At 41.0% G+C, this 18,642-nt stretch overlaps 1 protein-coding gene across 8 annotated transcripts in view; it reads right to left on the bottom strand.

Moving 5' to 3' along the window:
- The window catches only part of MAPKAP1 (MAPK associated protein 1), a 304,477-nt gene that overhangs the window by 78,017 nt on the left and 207,818 nt on the right, over positions 1–18,642 (bottom strand). The window lies entirely within an intron of this gene.

Raw genomic sequence — 18,642 nt, 5'->3', positions numbered from 1 at the left:
AATAGGCTCTTTGTAGATGTGCAGTAATCCTGGTTAAATAGAATGACTTTGACAAGGTGGCATTTAAAATTGAACAAACTTGACCCAACAATCCCAATTCTAGGAACCTATTCTAAGAAACATCAGCCCAAGCACACAATGAATACAGGTTCAAAGATGTTTACTGCAGCACTGTTTAATATAAAAAAAAATTGTATCAACTTAAATATTCACCTGTAGGAAATCATTAAATAAATTACAGTGTATCTATACACTGATATATTATGTAGCTGTTAAATTAATAAGACATGAGAAACTTTCCATAATACATTAGTAAATTTTAAAAGATACAGAATATGGTAGTATGCTCCATTTTAATAAAGCAAAGCCCCAGCTTTATATATGCTTAAGTGGGTGTGTATATATTTGTTGAAAATACACACACACACATACATACACACAACCTGGAAGGATAAGAGCCAAACTGTTCTCATGGCTACACTGTTAAGAAGAATCACCTCTGGGATGTAGTATCAGGTAGTGGCAAAGAAGGCTTTTGTTTTTTACTTTATAGTTTTCTATCTTGTTTAGATATTTGGTAACGGGTATTACTCTTTCATTAGAAACCTAATTTTAAAAAATGAGGTTGAGCAATCTTAGACATTATTCCAACTAGATCTGTGACTCCTCACAGATCACACAGGCTCGCTGGCTACTGGGGAGACACCTAAGGAGGTGGGGGGGGGGGGAGGGGGGGCAGGAACCCAGAGTCAAGCCATAGGGTAGAACGCAGAGGCTTTCAGAGCTTCTCAAAGGAGCTGGGCAGCAAAGATAAAGAGGACAGGAGCATCTGAGACTGGGCTGCTGGTATCCAGTCAGTGCACAAAGGGAGGCCACAATGGAAGACTAAGAGTCAGATTTCCACCTGCTGCTGTATCACTCCAGGCTTGACAACTATGTCTAGCTTCCTCATGAATTCTAGATGGCTCTGGGAAACAAAGGGTGACCCCATACTTTCTCTGTCTGGCTTACCCAACCTTCCTCCAGGACAGTCCTGATGCTTCCACAAGACTTTGAGACAAGAGGTATAGGTATGTCAGGAAGTCATCCTTGCTGCTTAAGGGTAGGGAGAAGGCCTGGATTTGTTCTCTGTTCTAAGTTTAATATGTGTGTGTGTGTGCATGCACACGTGTATAGGGAGAATGCACAGCAGTCTCTGCTGATCCCAACACATCTGAGAAAGAACAGTATAATGGCTCTAGGCCAGAGTGCTTGGGTATGAATTCCCAGCTCCACACTTAGTAGCTATGCCCTTGACCAAGTTACTTAATCTTTCTGTGCCTTACCTTTCCATCTGTAAAAGAGGGAAAATAACAGTACTTCCCTCATAAGGTTGTTTCAAGTATTCAATGAGTGAATAAAAGTAAAGAGTGTAGAACAATGCCTGGTCAACAGTTTGCACCAAGTACATAGCTTCAGCTGCCTGGTCCCTATGCCTGGATAGTTGTTTCTGCTTTCCAAGCAGCACTCTGCAAGAGTACTGGAACCTCTGGAGGTCTACCACTCTGGTCTCATCTCCCTACTCTTCCCACCTTCCACCTCATGATGAAGTAATCCAGAAATAGTTTCTAAACTACGCCATTTCAGTTCTCTGTGCCTTTGCTCATGCTAGTCCCTCAGACTGGAAAAACTTCCCTCCACTTCTCTAGCCCATTTTCTCTCCTACTTAAAGAGTCTGAACGGTTCAGGTGCCACTGCCTCTGGACTTACCTGTGCAACCCATACTAAAAAGATCTTTGCACAGGTCTGTCTCCCATATTAGCTGTAAGTAACCTGAAGGTGGAGAACACATTTTTGCATCTCTGCACTCCTAGGACGGCCTCAGCACACAGTGTGTTTAGTGAAAATGTGGTGACTAAACTGAAGTCCTACCATCCTGACCACCTCCTGCTCCAAAGAAGACTGGGAACTATACCTCCACCTGACTCCAATTGTCTCTACTGTTTGGAAACTCCCAACAGTACCCCAACTTTGACTGAGTTTCCTTAGGGTTGGACTGAGCTAGTGTGGATCAGGGTGACTCGCCCTGCTATTGGACACTGGCTGGAGAATGGAAAACCACCACAGTCACAGGCCATGCTGCCTCTGGATCAGTTCCAGTTCCTTCACCCAGGCTTGCCTTCTCTCACCACAGCAACCTGTTCCAATGTGCCTTCTACCCAGAGTTGAGTGGATTACGGCATGCAGGCCTAAATGCAACACCTTCAACATGGGAACAAGAAGAAATAAGGCATGGCCTACCAAAACTTCAAAACTTGGGGAAAGCTGGAAGTCAAGAGCTCACTGTAAGGGGCAGAGAATTCACTACCATGAGGAATGCGAATAGTCCACATACAGTTACCATCCAGACATCATGAATGCACTGCCCTTTGGAGAAAGGAGGTCTTATGTTACTCATTTAAAAAAAAGAAATATTTTTCTCCTTCAAATCCAGATATCACTTTTTAGAGAGGATGGGAACCTTTAACACTACCCCTAAGCATCCAATTTTTCAATGCAATCTGTTTCTCTTAACTTGAGTCACAGTGACATTACTAAATTTTACATACAGTTATCTGTCACTCTGTAAAGAAATACAGATGGTTTTTGTGGAAATAAACAGTCATTTATTTTAAACAATTGTAAAATAGTTTATGGAAACCAGTGGGGTAATGCATTCAAATAAATGCCAAAACTGGTTGATGGGGAACCAGGATGCTAAATCAAACCGCTGAGGAATTCTGCTGTGAGGAAGAGATAGTAAATCCAGAGTGACAGAATTTCCCGTGATGGCAAAGGTTTCTGACATCCAGTCCAGTACTCAAAAAACCACAGCAGTTCAAACCCATTTTCCTTAACACAGCCTTGACAGTCAGTGAAATTAGTGAATTTAGTCACTAAGCTCCTAAGGACAAAAACAAAAGAAACAAACAAAAAGGAGACTTCATCTGTCTGCAGCATTTTCCAAGCTATATAAAAGCAGTGACTTCAACCTGAGTCAATAGAGAGCAAGCTTAGGGCCAACTGTTTTCAATAGTCGGACTTTGTTATGATACAGTGGAATGTGAAGACTTCAATTCTAATCTGTTTATGTCAGAGACTGGCTTGAGGAGACCACATCCTCTCTGAAACTCAGACTCCTCTGTAAAATGAGGATAGTAACTGTGTCTACTTGACATGGCTGTTGTACAGAGGCAGAGAGGTACCAGGAGTGAAAGTGTTCTATAAATAGCTCAGTGCCAGAGGCCCAAGCTGAAGGCTTCCAGCCCTGGGTGGGACAAATGGCTGTAGGGCCTCTCAAGGGCTTTCACCAAACTCTCCAGGGAAGAACCACTGGCAATGAATGGTTTCAACCCACCTGTGGAGGACAGAATTCCAAGCACTTTTTTTTTACAGCACAATCAACTATAAACCTATTACCATCCCTTCTCAAACCAGCTCCTTTTCCTTGTGACTGGGTTTCCAATGTTGACACCATCGTTCTCTTAATGAATTAACAGTCATTCATCAAACATTTGCAGAACTTCTGCCATGTGCTAGACCTTCAGCTAGGTACTGTAGATGCAAAGGTAAGACTTTAATATTGGTCTCTAAGAATTTGTAGTAGTCATCAAGGGACTCACAAGTTTGTATTACTTCTCTACTTTGCCTTCTTCCTAGTTGGTGACATTAAGTCAGTTCACAAGTTTCATAGACTTGACCTGCTTAATATGTCTCCCTTGCATCACTTACCACCCAGCCCACAGTAATGGTGTCTGGCTTTTAGTCATTCATTATTCCCCTTGCTGTCAGAGGGTGCTTTCTAGAGTCAGGCTTGAAGGTTATCACTTCCATGCCTCAAATCCTTTCTTAACAGCGGCAAGACGTACCAAATTATATGTAAATCCCTCACCTTACCCTGAAGACTTTTTACCTATTCTAATTTCTTGTCCCAGACAGTTTTCCTTCTTTTCCCCAGAATAGGAAATGTCACACCTGTTAACATTTCCCTTACCTGCAGGCTCTATCCCAAGGAAAGAACAATTTCTGCAATTCTAGACCCAAAACAAGGATTCCTTCTCTTTATCCGGCCTTTGCCTTCCTGTCTCATTCGGGTAATTGCCCTTGCCCCTGGCCCAGCACTGCCCAGATTCTGTCCCTAGACTTGGTACCTTTCTAGGTTCTCAGGGTGCTTCTCTGAAAATCTTGCTCTGCCCCTTAATGCCATCTATCTGCCCGGATTTCCTTGTACATAAATTATATATTTAATTTATGTGAATTCAACTACACCTGCTTGGTAAAAATGAGAAAAAGAAGAGGGAGAGACATGACCAAGAGAACAATTTAAATGATTTGGAGATTCTACTTGCCAGGAATTTCAGTGACTCGACGAGCCCCAAAGAGAGTGAGTGTGAGATGGGAATCTTAATCATCTTTGCAACTACAGAACTTGGTAAATGTCTGATGAATGACTAATGGAATTAACTGGGTGGAGGATGATGGTGTTTGGTTTTCTAGCTCTTTTTATAATATGAGAGTTTCACTTAAGCATCTAAAATATGTATTTTCAGTCTTCCATCTATTCTCATGCTAGAGAAAAAAGCTAGCTCTGTTGGATTTAATGAGAAAAATTATAGTATACTGACCCCTGACAGGCATTTTTAAAGGAATTTTTTTCCTAGAGGTAATTTTGACAGATTTTTTTGCTCATCTGTTGCCTTTGTGCCTAACCCTGCATAGCGCAGGCTCTCTATTGCTGTCCCTGGATGGTGAGCATCATCTGCTCTCTGGTCCTTGCTGTAATAGAAGGAGCTACAGTTTCCCCTTTGTCCTTGTGGACTTCTGATATTGACTTCCCATCTGTCCTGTTCCCTGTTTTAGGGGGCCAGGTCCTTCAGATATTGGCTCCACCTGACAAATGGATCTTTGGTCATCACAGAATTGAGGCCCAGGTCCCAGGCCCTCTCTGCCTGCTCCATCTTCCAACAACCACTATACAAATAGGGCTGTGTTCAATAAGAAAGTATTTTTCTTATTGCCAGTCCCTGGTCTGGTCCCATAATAGCTATTTTGGCTAGTGCCTCAACACCTTCCTTCCACAAGACTGGTAGGTCGTTAATAACAGGGTCCAAATTCCAGCTCCACCAACTTTAATGCCTTGGGAAATTATTTAAGTTCCCTAAGCACTGTTTCCTCATCTCCAAGTTGGGGTGATTATGATTTCCTCCTTATGGGCTTACTGTATAGATTAAATGAGATAATAACACATTTTAAGCACTTAGCCTGGCACATAGTAAGTGCTAAATAAGTGGCAACTATCTATTACTATATTAATACAGTTTGCACATTTTACCATCTTCAACTCTAAATCTATCAAAAAGATAAGAAACTCAACTACATGCCCTGTTTTATTTTAAGCCAATTAGGAGGGATATAATTCACTTAGTACCCTGTTTGCATTTATTAAAAAGTAGTATAAAACCTGAGGCAGCTTGTGAAGAACTGTGACTTAAAACTCAAGATGTTAATATGCTTCCTCTTGTGCTAAAGAAACAAAACAAAAAGGTAAAAGCAATGAAATAAAATGGCAGAAGAGGATATGTGGCTGCCAGCCATTTTCCTTTTCTAGGAGTTTTCCTTCTTGTTAGATCTATTATCTGGGAGCTGGGCTGCCCCGCTGGCTTTCCATTTGCCTTGCTAATAACAGTAAATCCAGCAGCTTCCACTGTAGCTCCTATCTCCTTCGGCTGACTCCCAAGACCAATCAGCATTTCCTCTCTGCTAATGTCAAATGTTCCCTGGGAAGTCCTGCTGAAGAGAAAATTTATGACAAAAGTTTCTCCTGCTTTTAACCCTCTATACGTCTAGCTCCAGATGCAAGGTGCTTCAGAGGAATGCTAGGACATTTCTACACGTGCACTTCTATGTTCTCACTGGTGCTTTGCTGCTCTGACAAGGACCTTGGACCCCTGCAAAAGCTCAATCGAGCAGCTGGGCAGACAGATGCACACATTCTGGGTGTGATACGTAATGTGTACTAAATTTGGGCTGAGTTCCTTAGCAGCTACAGTCTATTGTACAGCTCTATAGAACAATGACACAAAGCAGTCACACTCACAAAAAAATAAAGTGTTCATAAAATTGTGAGTTTAAGTCTCAAAGCAGTAAAATTGAAGGAAGAGGACAGGACTAACATTTATTGAGTATAAAATAATAACAGCTAAGACTGAGTGCTTGGTGTTTAATATGAATCTCAATTTAAATCTCACAACCATGTTATGAAGAAGATACTATTTTCCCCATTAGTAGATTAAGAAACTCACCAAAAAGCTAGAAAAAGTAACAGAAGCAAGTGTACAATCAGACATGTGTTTCTAGAAAGCAGATCTTAACCTCCACTGTTAAGATTACCTTTTGGTAGTCTGGGAGCTAGTTCTGACCTTATTTTACTGACAAGGAGACTAAAGCAAGGAACTCAGAGAGACAGAGTGACCAGACCAAGGTCGCCCAGCTAGCAGTGGTAGGGCCAACTTTAAGCCAAAAGAAGCATCCACACAGCCACCCCCTGAAATAAATTTCTCCGAAGACTGCAGAAGAGCCAGGAACACTGACTGCAGCTTTCCGGAGACAATGAGGAACTCCTCCACAATCTCTTCAGTTGGAGAGAGAACAATAGCTGTCTGCTGTGGCTGAGGCAGCACTGGTACAGCAACTACAGCTAGCCCCTTAGAGACTTAAGTTCTTGGCATAGAAGAAGGGTCCCACAACAGTTTTCATCTTAAATAAGTTCAAGCCTTTGGGAAAGTCTACATCCTAGCTCAGTGGACTTTTCTACGACCTCTTCACCTCACCACAGAAGTTAGATGATACAACTAACCAGATTAGTAGATTTGGTAGACTAATAATTGTCCCAATTGAAAAAAAAAAAAAGAATGTCAAAATGTACATGTGACAGCTGTTTGGGACTCTAATTTTTGGAAAAGCAGCTGTTTTCATTTATATTTCAGATATTAGTCATTCTTAGAATGGGAGAAAGTACTCAGCTAATAACTTGTACTTTAACTTACGGAAAATACTGGTCACAGAGTAAAATGTTGGCAAAAATCACAATATAAGTTATATAACATTTTGGTCTTAAAACATTTGGAGATATTTATAATGGGAAGCAACTGTTTAATAATGTTGTTCTCACAGAAAACTGACATCCAACACAATGAAATAGATTGTAGTTTTTCAGAGAAAGAAGTTTCTAAATAGAGAAAGTCTACATAAGTGAGGGAAGGAAGGAGAAATCTAAGCCTCAGAATTTGAAAGTACGTTTCCTTTTTGCAAATCAAAAAAAATATTTTTATCAAAATAACATGCATATGGCATTTTGTTGTTGTTGTTATTGTTTTTATTTTTAGGTACCAGGGCAGGGGGTTGCACCTGGGTCCTAGTATGTGGGAAGCCAGCACTCAACGACTGAGCCACATCAGCTCCCCTCAGTTGATTTTTTCCTTGGTTTGCTTGTTTTTTTGTTTTTTTTTTTAAACACATATTTTTTATTTTTAAAAGATATATAGATCATACAAAATGCTATATTAAAAAATACAGGAGGTTCCCTTATGCCCCACTCCCCACACCCCCCACTTTTCCCACATCAACAACTTCTTTCATTAGTGTGGTACATCCATTGCAATTGATGAATACATTTTACAGCATTGCTTCACAGCATGGATTATAATTTATATTGTAGTTGACACTCTCTCCCAGTCCATTCAGTGGGTTACGGCAGGATATATAATGTCTGGCATCTGTCCCTGCAATATCATTCAGGACAACTCCTAGTCCCAAAAATGACCCCACATCACATCTCCTTTCCCCTCTCCCTGCCTTCAGCAACTCCCGTGGCCAGTGTCTCCACATCATTATATAATTTCTTCCATTGCTAGAAGTTTACTATTTTGAAGATTTTATTTATCTCCCCCTGTTCCCCCGTTGTCTGCTCTGTCCATTTGCTGTGTGTTCTTCTGTGTCTGCCTGGATTCTCATTAGGCGGCTCCAGGAACCGATCCTGGGACCTTCTGGAGTGAGAGAGAGGCGATTACTCTCTTGCACCACCTCAACTCCCTGTTCTGCTACATCTTCTTATTTTCTCTGCTCTGTGTCTCTTGTTGTGTCAATTTGCTATGCCAGCTCTCTGCGTCGGCTGGCACTCCTGTGTGGGGTGGCTTTCCCGTGCTGGGCAGCATTCCCACACAGGGGGGCACTTCAAGTGCGAACCGGCATTCCAGCATGGGCTGGCACTCCACATGGGCCAGCTCGCTGCGTAGGCCAGCTTCCCCTCACCAGGAGGCCCTGGGCATCGAACCCTGGACCTCCATATGGTAGATGGGAGCCCAATTGGTTGAGCCACATCCATTTCCCTGTTTTTTTTTTTTTTATTTAGGAGGCACCAGGAACCAAACCCAGGACCTCCCTTGTGGAAAGCAGGAGCTCAACTGCTTGAGCCACATTTTGCTTCCAATATACATTTTTATAAATAATAATACTACAAGTACTAGGATGAAGAACAGTAATTCCTTGCCCCATCCCTGAGTCCTGTTTCTCAAGGGTAATTACTTCAAATATTTTTGGCTATTTCTTCTGGTACTTACTTTCATATTTTTTATTAGCATTCATATTCAGCTGTTTTGAAAAATATGTAAGTATCAGACAGCATCTCTTAAATTCCTGCTTTGGATGATGAAGAGCCAGTGTGGAAACAGTGTGGAAATTTTCTCTTTCTCACAATCACATTCCCCCTTTGGAAACTGAGATTCCTTTCTTTTTTCTTTCTTTTTTTTCTTTTTGTAATATGGTAGTTGAAGTAGCTTCCTCCTGCTGGGCCCCCTTACTTGACTATCAATGTTTAAAATGTCTGTTTTTTGGAATACTTCTCTGGTTCCCTCAAGGATTCATTAGAGATCCATATGATTAAGGGAATCTGGGATGCAATATTAATTTAAACTGATGTGTATTGCCTTTCATTTTTAAGACATTTACATTTTCATTCAATGTTTTAATTCTCTGAGGAAGTTTGATCTCCAGTAATCAAAGTGCAGTAAATCCTTTCTTGAATAGAAAGTTGGCAGCCTCAGGTCGAGGCTAGCGGGGAGCAAAGCAGCTGTGAATTGTGGATTGGCTTTTACTACCTCTCCTTAGTTCATTCCACAAAATATTATTAGCCACCAACTTCAGGCCAGGTGAGTGCTTGATTAAGTGGCAAACAAAAAGGAACCAGTTCCTATTCACGAAGGAGCTTTCATTTTACTCAAATTAAAACTCAACACCCCTCTCCCAAAACTTCTCCCGAAGGAAAAGGAGGCGTTCATCCTTTTGATTTTGCACTCAGTCTTTTCCTTTGAAAGATATCCTCCAAAGTCTGCAGTGCAACAGGAATTTACTAGCACAGGCCCACAACACCTTTCATGCAAGCCTGAGCGGTTGAAGGACACTGTTCTCTCTAGCACCTTCCAGGGCTGACCTCTTAATTTCCACTGTTGATCCAGATAGAGTCACTAACTGCTCACTAATTCACCAAACCATTGCTATACGTCTTACTTCTCCCTGCATCAGGGAGTAGTGCTAGTAGATAATTAGGAGATGTATGGAAACAACTTGTTGATGGAAAGATTAACGTAATACCCAAACCTGGGGGGGGGGCAACAGGGACTCCCTTCAGGAGGGGAACTCATGAACCTGGGCATACAAGGAAGCCCTTTCTGTCAGAAAACAGAAGGACTTATAAAAGTAGGAAGAGAAAATTTGGGGAGGGGGAGATGGCTTCCTTCTTTCTCCTGAGAGGGGTTTTGGAATGTGAGGTTATTGGGCTGAGGTGTTTTGGAGGTTCTTGGTCTTTTGGGATCCTGTGGGGCTCTTGAGAGCATTTTCAGGGGTGACCTTGATTGGGTGCAGCACAGGAGGAGGGAAGCCAGGTACTGGTTTCAGTGTAGAGACCAGCACTGAAGAGAGAAGCAAAAAAGGTCTTTAGATTTCTCACCAGGCTGCATTGTCTGACTCCCCAGGGTAGTAAACAAAGACTCAAATGATGCTTTATATGGCCAGAACCAACTCTGTACTCGCTGGCTGAATTTCTCAAAGTCCTGAGAGAGGTGGGCAAGAGGAGCAAGAGTGGGAGTAACTTCTGCTATCAACAGCAGGGTCCACCTTGGTGAGCAGAGCAAAGATGAAACAACATTTTTCTCCTGCCCCACTTTCCTGGCCAGTTCAGTCAGTAAACATTTGAAATAGAGATCAAAAACTTCTAACTAAATAGAAGTCTTACTAGCAGCTTCTTACTGACACCAAAACATCTCTTGTAGAGAACTCCTAGGGGAGGATCTGAGTTTGCCCTTGAGATTCTGAAAGGGAATAATCTGAGACATGGATGTTATGCATAAAAGTGTGAAAACCAGAATTCTAAATGCTAATCTTGGAAGGCTGCTTTTCCAAGCTTCACATGCAGACTTTCTCAACTATACTTATGAGAGCTACAAACGACCAAATGCTTCCTCATAGGTCCCAGTAACCCTCCTCTAAGATTTACTGATTAAAACCACTGGGAGTACCCAGAGAAGATTTACTACTGCTCACTTAAGGGAACTTCTAAGAGGAAAGTCCCCTATAATCCATACCATTAATTTTAGCTTATATCATCTCTTGATGATAAGAATACCATAGGTTCACATATCATAATCACCATATTCAAGGCATGAATTCCTTTTATTTGCTTTGAAATATCACTAAAAATTGTAGAGATACCTTCTAATTCTGCTTACCTGCTTATAGTGAATAAATCTTGGCTCTTCAGACTCACACATCTGCTCAACCAATAATGACAAAGCCTTCCACCATGTTCAATGAAGAAAGATGGCTTATCAGATAATTACAATTGAGGGGGTGAGGAGAGTGGGGAAACGGAGGTATACTGCCTGCCTGGGGTCTCTGGATGAAAGCAGGTGGTCCTATTGGTGAAGGCATGGGGAAAAAGAGATGCAAGTCCACATCCCAAATGACCTTGTAGACGGAAGCAAGGAACAGTGAAATTATCAAGTTTAAAGGGAGGCAAAAGGGGCTGGAGAGCACCAACTGGATCCAAAGCCAAGGACCTGACAGAGAGGCAAAGCTCAAGACACAGCCTAGAGGATATCCTGGGGTAACTGCATGAAAAGAGGAGAAAGTTTTTTTATGGAATGCTGGTAGCAGGGTCCCTATAAGTACCAGAAGCCGATCCCAACCCAGGAAACAAAAGAAGACATAACAAGAGCTGCGTGAGACTGAGATAGGGAAGGACAGAAAAGGCAGGCTGGCATCAGATCATGAAGGGCTTGGTTTAAGAGCATGGTAGGCTGTTAACTGAAGGTTTTTAGGTAAGGGAGGACTCAATAGGAATGGAATTTTTAGAAGATTCACTCTATGGACATGTAGAGGATGAACTGGAGAGATACCACCCTGTTTTATTTTCTTTGTAGCAACTTCTCCCTATCAAATGTACCTTTTACTATTATTTTTTTTTTGATGTTTATATTTTATTGAACACCCCACTAGAATAAGAATTCTCTGAAAACAAATATTTATATATTCTTACTCACTGTAAGGAAGATAGTAAAGACTAATATTTAGTGAATGAGTTTGGTTTGGGTCACACTATATCTGAGGTGCTTGAGAGACCTGCACAAACCTCTGAAGTTTTTAGACAAAAGTCATGCTTTCTCTTAACTTTATCTTAATTCACATTGTTCTGCTATGTAATGTAGCATGTAAAATAAAAGTAAAAAAACCCACAAAGCTGGGGTTTTATTATGGTTTGATATTACTATGATTATGTGGTGACAGTTTGAGGGGAAGACTAGGCATTCCAACAGACCACCTAGTATCTTTTGTAGTGCTTGGGCTTTAATATCTCACTGACTTTCGAAAATTTGGTTCAATGACAGAGTAGAATCTAGAGACCTAGCGACTGCCAGACTGATTAGTAGTTAAGTATCAAGAAAGGTAGATGCTGATACCAGATCTGCCTCACAGTGTGAAAACAATGCCATGTTTCTCATTTTAAATCCTCTTTGTCTCTGGACATTATTTTTATTATTATAAGGCAGAAAAAGAAATACCTCACTGATCAGCTATTTTTCTTTTTCTTGCTTAATGCATTTAAAGCTGTTGCAGATACCAAAGTGTTACTATTTGTGATTTACTCAAAAAGGAAAAACTCTTTATGGAAAGTTTTTATTGCAGTTGTTAAAAGCCATGTTTTAAATAGCTATATGGGGGAAAACAGCTCCAGTGACAGGCACTGCAAAACAGTGGACTAGAAATTAGGTGTTTCAGGTCTGTGAGATGGTCTTGAAGTCTTCCATGATAAGAAACTCTTCTAAAGTGCTAGTTTTTCATGGAAGTAGCTAAAATTAGTCTTGGTGAGAGAAGAGTTTTCCTCACAGCGACTAACAGGATAGACACCAATGGCCTGCCTGCAAAAAAGAGGGCCTTTTGCTTCTCCTGGGGGAAACCAAGACTTTTCATGGAAGGTGGAAGGATGTAACCTGCAGATCTAGCACTCCAAGCCTCTCTGTCTGTTAACTTCTATATTCATTCACTCAAAAATCATACTGATGTTTAATTACTTTGACTCTTTTAAGTGTCTTCTGAGTAGCAGCAACAGGCTCTGTGAACTACTTAACTGTTAATACAAAGATTTTTTAAAAATTCCCTTGTAAACATGTTTGTGCAGGTAATTGTAGTTTGTTCACTTTATCTCTAGAATCTTTGACAAAGGAAATCAATATGTTGATATAAGCTGCGTGTTGCATCAGCCTGGTGATCAGCAACCCATTCCCATTCTCATTTAATATACATATTAAATGCGTACATATATTAAAGGGTGCTTCCATTAAATGCAAATCCAAGTACAATTCAAAGACTCACTCTTCTACAGGGTATAAGCCTTCAATAGACTTAATTCTTTGGAAAACAAAAGGTGCAGGCAAAGGCCAAGACATGTGTGTAGAAAAGGAAGTAAACCAAACCCTAAGGAGAAAGTCAGGTGTTCTAGTGTTCTTGGCGTGGTTGTGGCAAAAGAGATAATGGCAGCTGACATCTACTTAGCACTTACTGTGGACTAAGTGATTCACACACATCCAGTCAAAACAACAACCCTGCAAGGTAGGCATTATTATCTAAAGAGATAACAAAGGTAAAAAGTGGTTGAGGACTTGCTTAACTTTACAGTTGGTGTGAAAGGTGCAGCTGGGGTGGGAATTTGAGCTAGTTTGGTTCCAAAGCCTGTGTGCTCTTTCCATGGAATCACAATGCCTTCCCCAAATGAAGCAGGTGCGTTCAGTTTTTCTAGAAAGGGAGAAAAGTGAACCTGGCTTCATTGAGCTACGGATCTTGTAACTTTATCCACTGGGCAGAAATGCACCGCAGTGGTTAGGAGCTCACTCTTAACTAGGTTTGAGTCCAGGGCCCCCACTTACTGTGTGACCTTAGGGAAGTTCTGAATTCTCTCTGAGTTTTAGTTTTCTTCTTTGTAAAACAGAAATAATCCGTATAGTTGTTATAAGGATTAAAGAGACTCTTTAAAAAAAGTGATTGGCAGATTGACTGGCAAATTTTGAGTATTCAGTAAGTGGTAACATTATTGTATCTGTAACAGCATATGTTACTTAAAATCACACTTCAATGGAAGAAACTATGACCTCAAAGATATTATTTAACATAGGAAATAGAGAAAATAGTCTACAAAAAGAAAAAGATCAGTGTTTTCTATGCCACAAGGATATTGATTTATAAGTTCAGAAATTCATAATACAAGCAGTCTGAATTATCTATTTTTAATTTTTGTAAGTTATTTTCCATTTTATTATGACAATTTTTAAACTAGTAAAAAGTTGAAAGAACTGTACACTGAACACCTGCCACCTAGATCCTACAATTACCATTTTACTATATTTGCTTTATCACATATTTAGTCACCCTCTCTCCATCCAACTATCCATCTTTTTTTTTTTTTTTTTAGGACATACTGGGGATTGAACCCATGACCTTGTACATGGGAAGCAGGCACTCAACCACGGAGCTACACCTGCTCCCCAGTGAGAATTGTTTCTGTTTTTAGGAGGTACCAGGGATGGAACCTGGGACCTCATATATGGGAAGCAGGTGCTCAACAACTTAAGCTACATCTGCTGACACACCTCTTTTTAAATGCATTTCTCAAAATAAAGAGTAGTCACCAGTACACTCACTCAAACCTATCAGTGTGCATATCATCACACATCATTAAGGTTCTTTATTTTATTTTTAGGTAAAATTTATTTATAATGATATGCACAAATTAAAAGTACCATTCGATAGTTATGACAAATGCATAGACCCATGTGACACAAACCCCTGTTAATATACAGACCACTACTTTTATTCCAAAAAGTTCCCTCATCTGCATTATATTTTAAATCTGAATCTGAGGATGTTGTCTTCAAAAAGAAAACGGTGAGGACAAAAAAACAGTTAAATGAGAGACGGGGGAGAAAAGGCATCTCTCTACATAGGCAGTCCTCTCCCAATTTATCCACTCTGACTTCAGCTAATTAAACATCTGTCTCAACAGTCTCCTCAGCAAATTAGTCATCCCCACTTTGTGACACTGATTGTTGGTTGCAGCCTTTTCCCTACTTGCTACCATTACCAGAAAGTTCTAGGAGTTTACTCACCAGGCACATGGCAAGGAATGATGCAGGGTCCCCATTAACCCCCCACAGTTGCCCTTGGTGCTGATGCCGTTCATAATGCTGCCAGACATGTCCTTAGCTGTGCTTCCCCAAAATAAACCAGTTAAGGGGTGACAACTTTTTGGTCTATTCTGATTTCTAGATTATGATCCATTTTCTAAATGCTATATACATATGTAAGAAGCCGAAACAAATATTTAACAGAAAATCTGCCTTTTAAATAATTTTGATCACAAAGCAAGCAGGTAACATATGGTTCTCAAATAAGGTGAACTGAAGTTGAGTGCATTTCGAGCTAGCTCTCTCTAAACATATTAACAAAAGCTTTGCTGGTGTTCAAAGGCCATAGGCAAGCAAGTGAAATGGCCTGGCCTGGATGTGTGCCTTTCTCTATACACAGGGGAGTGTGTAGGGCATGGTGGGGTGCAGGTGGGAGTGGGGAGAATTTCACACTAAACCAAAGGCATCTGAAATTAGACATCTTCTCAATTCCTCTTTTTACCAAAAGAACCAACTTAAGAACTGTCTTTTAGAAAGATAAATGGCTAGTAAACCTATTTTAAAATGCTTAACTACACTAAAGACTCAAGGAATGCAAATTAAAACATCTCCTGGGGAGCAGATATGGCACAACCAATTGAGTGCCACCTCCCACATGGGAGGTCCTGGGTTTGGTTATTGGTACCTCCTAAAGAAGACAAACAATGAGGAGACAACGAGCAGACATTGAGCAAAGAACAAGGAGCAGACAATGAGCAAAAACAAAATGAGTAGGGAGCAGATCTGGCTCAAGCAGTTGAGTGCCCACCTCTCACCTGGGAGGTCCCAGGCTTGGTTATCAGTACCTCCTAAAGAAGACAAACAGGGAAGCAGATGTGGCTCAAGTGATTAGGCCTCCACCTACCATATGGGAGGACCCGGGTTCGATCCTTGGGGCCTCCTGGTGAAAAAGAAGAGAAAGCATGCATGCGCGGCAAGCCAGTGCCTGAGTGGTGAGCCGAGTGCACACGTGGTGAGTCAAGTGCCCATGTGGGTGCCTACGTGAAGAGCCGAGTGCCCATGTGAGTGATCATGTGGTGAGCTAGTGCCGGCGTGGTGAGCTGAGTGCCTGTGCGAGTGCCAACATGGTGAGGTGAGTGCCCGCACTGAGTGCCAGTACAGTAAGCAAGTGCCTGTGTGGCAAGCCAGTGCCCACATGGAGAGCCGAGTGCCCATGCAGCAAGCTGAGTGCCCATGCAGTGAGTCAGTGCCCACGCAAGGGAGTCATACAGCAAGATGATGATGCAACAAAAGAGAGACAAAGGGGAGAGTCAAGGTGAAGCGCAGCAGAGAACAGGAACTGAGGTGATGCAATTGACAGGAAACCTCTCTCCACATCAGAGGTCCCCAGGATCGAATCCCGGGAAATCCTAAAGGAGAAAGACGAGAAGAGAAGACAAAAAGAGAAATAAATACAGAAGATCACATAGCGAATGGACACAGACAGCAAAAACAGAAAGGTGGAGGCGGGGGTGGGGGAGGGGAAGAAAAATATTTAAAAAAAAAAGACAAACAATGAACAGACAGTGAGCAGACATCAAGCAAAAAAATAAGGAGCAGACATTGAGCAAAAACAACAAGCAAACAATGAGCAAAAACAAAATGAGTAGGGCGGTGGACTTGGCCCAGTGGTTAGGGCATCTGTCTATCACATGGGAAGTCCACCGTTCAAACCCTGGGCCTCCATGACCTGTGTGAAGCTGGCCCATGAGCAGTGCTGATGCGTGCAAGGAGTGCCCTGCCACGCAGGGGTGTCTCCCACGTAGGGGAGCCCCACGCTCAAGGAGTGCGCCCCGTAAGGAGATACCAGTGCAAAAGAAAGTGCAGCCTGCCCAGGAATGGCACCGCACACACGGAGAGCTGACACAAAAAGATGATGCAACAAAAAGAAACATATATTCCCAAGCTGCTGACAACAACAGAAGCGGACAAAGAAGACGCAGCAAATAGACACAGAGAACAGACAACTGGGGTGGCGGGAGAAGGGGAGAGAAATAAATAAATAAATAAATCTTAAAAAAAAAAAAAGAGCAGGGAGCAGATATGGCTCAAGGAGTTAAGTGCCCACCTCTCACATGGGAGGTCCTGGGTTTGGTTCCCAGTGCCTCCCAGAGAAAGAAAGAAACAGACAGACGATGAGCAGTTAACAAGCAAAACAAAAACAAAAACAAAACAAGGAGCAGAAAATGAACAAAAACAATGAGCAAACAGATGAGGGAGCCATGGGGGAGGGGGAAACATCTTACTAACTGTTAACTATCAGTTTGGCAAAAAATTAAAGACTGACAACATCCAGGTTGGTAAGGGTATGGGAAAAGAAGTGCTCTCATATACTCTGGAGTGTCAAAGAACAAATATAAACATTTTGAATGGCAATTTGTTTTTCTCAACATTTTAAATAAGTAACCTTTGTGACAAGCAACTCCACAGTTAAAAATATAGAACAAATGTGAATAAATATAACTAGGAAGGTAAAAATGCAGTGGTCACTTGAATATAGAAGAATGTTTGTAACATACTAAGTGAAAAAAGCAAATGCAGAACCATCTATAGTATAATTATTATACTTAAAAAATCCTTTATGCACATGTATCGTTCATGAGTTCATTTAACAAACATTTATTGAGTGTCCTCTACTTGACAGGGACCCTGCTAGGCACTGGGTGTAAAGTAAAAATTTAAAAAAACTGATGGGGACCCTGTCCACATTGAACTTATAGCCTATATGTATTATCTGTATATGAATTGAAAAAAGAAAATCAAAGAAAAATCAAAGAATTTATATCAAAGAAGCTTTCACTTTTTACTTCAGACACCTCCATAATGTTTGAATTTTATTCAATGAGTATTTTATTTTTAAAAAATATGTTTAAAAGCCTTGTCTTTTACCACTACCTTGTTTTGATATTAACTCCAGAAGCACTGGTGACAGCTCCAAGCTATTTCAATTATCCCCCAAAAGGCACATTAAGCTTTAGTAAAAGAAATAAGACTTTGCTGTAGGATCTTGGACTGAGCATCATCCATTTCTCTTTATGCTTTAGATCAGGGCTTCATCATCTGTTGAACAGATTCCCTCAACAGCCTCCTTACTGAACTTTCTGTCTCCTGTTTTGTGGCCCCTAATCCATTTTTACAATGTAGTGGTGTGTTTTCTTTAAAAAGAAATTGACTATATTGTTTTTCTTTCAATGCCTCCTCTCTGCCATCACAATAAAGTTCGAATTCAACATAGTTTACAAACATGACCTGGCCCCAAATGACCACTTCAGCTTCACTGTGCCTTACCCTCTCAATTCCTACTCTATGTCCTTTACTATATATACTTAGCTATGTGTGGTTTTTAAAAAGCACCACTTTTCCTCACTTTGTTTCCTCAGCCTGAACCTCTTTTCCTTCCCTCTTCACCGGTCAGTTTCTACTCATCTTCAAGTCTTAACCAAGCTCAAGATGGTTCTCCCTGAGTCCCTCAAACTGGACTAATTCACCCATTTCCTAAATGTGCCCCATACCTTTCCACCGATCACATGCACTGTACTATAAATACCTAACTAAACAGCAGAAGAAAGGGTGAAGACCATTTCTTGGTCTCTACAAAACCCCTAGTACCTACAGAGTGCCTGGCTACACAACAGGTCTTCAATATATGAATATATGTCTTCTAGTTTCTACTTTTTGGGTTTTTTTTTTTTAACTTTTTTATTTTGAAATAATTTCAAACTTGCAGGAAAGCTGCAAAAATAATAAAAACCCCATGTAAAGAAGCAAGCAGGCTGCACATATATTCCTTGAACACTTAATAGCTCCATGTGTATTTCCTACCAACAAGAATAGTCAATTTATAGTCAGCTTAAGT

The sequence above is a fragment of the Dasypus novemcinctus genome, chromosome 8 (genome assembly GCF_030445035.2).
Source record: "Dasypus novemcinctus isolate mDasNov1 chromosome 8, mDasNov1.1.hap2, whole genome shotgun sequence".
Taxonomy (NCBI): Eukaryota; Metazoa; Chordata; class Mammalia; order Cingulata; family Dasypodidae; genus Dasypus; species Dasypus novemcinctus.
Note: the sequence above shows the minus strand (reverse complement) of the source record. Positions and strands in the feature narration are given on the sequence as shown.